Below are 1,307 nucleotides of genomic sequence, written 5' to 3' on the forward strand. Positions count from 1 at the left end.
GGTCCCATCACTTCATGGCAAATAAATGGGGAAACAGTGGAAACAGTGGCTGACTTTATTTTGGGGAGCTCCAAAATCACTGCAGTTGGTGACTTCAGCCATGAAATTAAAAGACGCTTACTCCTTGGAAGGAAAGTTATGACCAACCTAGACAGCATATTAAAAAGCAGAGACATTACTTTGCCAACAAAGGTCTGTCTAGCCAAAGCTATGGTTTTCCAGTAGTCATGTATGGATGTGAGTTGGACTATAAAGAAAGCTGAGCACTGAAGAATTGATGCTTTTGAACTGTGGTGTTGGAGAAGACTCTTGAGAGTCCCTTGGACTGCAAGGAGATCCAACCAGTTCATCCTAAAGGAAATCAGTCCTGGGTATTCATTGGAAGGACTGATGTTGAAGCTGAAACTCCAATACTTTGGCCATCTGATGCAAAAAAACTGACTCATTTGAAAAAGACCCTGATACTGGGAAAGATTGAAGGTGGGAGGAGAAGGGGATAACAGAGGATGAGATAGTTGGATGGCATCACCGACTCAATGGACATGAATTTGAGTAAACTCTGGGAGTTGGGGATGGACAGGGAGGCCTAGAGTGCTACAGTCCATGGGGTCGCAAAGAGTCGGACACAACTGAGTGACTGAACTGATGACAGAAACTAGCACAATATTGTAAAGCAATTATCCTTTAATTAAAAATAAATAAATAAATATATAACTAATATATATATGTGTGTGTGTGTGTGTGTGTATATATATATATATATATATATATATATATATATATATATACATATATAACTAAAAGTCCCTGGTGGCTCAGATAGTAAGGAATCTGTCTGGAGTGCAGGAGAGCCGGGTTCGATTGGGAAGATCCGTGAAGAAGCGAATGGCAACCCACTCCAGTGTTCTTGCCTGGGAAATCCCATGGACAGAGGAACCTGATGTGCTACAGTGCACGGGATCGCAAAGAGTGGGACACGACTGAGGGACTAACACTTTCACTTTCATATATATAACTGGAAAACAAAAACACCTGAAAGAGTAGAATCATGATTTACTGTGAAACTATACTTACTTAACCAATGTGATAGTAAAATAATTCAAAGACAAATACATAAAGTCATAACGATCACTTAAAATGTAAAGAAACTTACAGTATGTTATCAAAAGCAGCTCTATTTTCCAAGAAAATTTTGTCTTCTTTATAAAGGGGAAACAAATTCTAGTTGTGCACCATCTTATCTTTAATATTAAAATTCATTTATTCAATTAAATGTATTCTAATTTTAGTCAGTCCTGACCATACAT

The sequence above is a fragment of the Bos mutus genome, chromosome 16 (genome assembly GCF_027580195.1).
Source record: "Bos mutus isolate GX-2022 chromosome 16, NWIPB_WYAK_1.1, whole genome shotgun sequence".
Taxonomy (NCBI): domain Eukaryota; kingdom Metazoa; phylum Chordata; class Mammalia; order Artiodactyla; family Bovidae; genus Bos; species Bos mutus.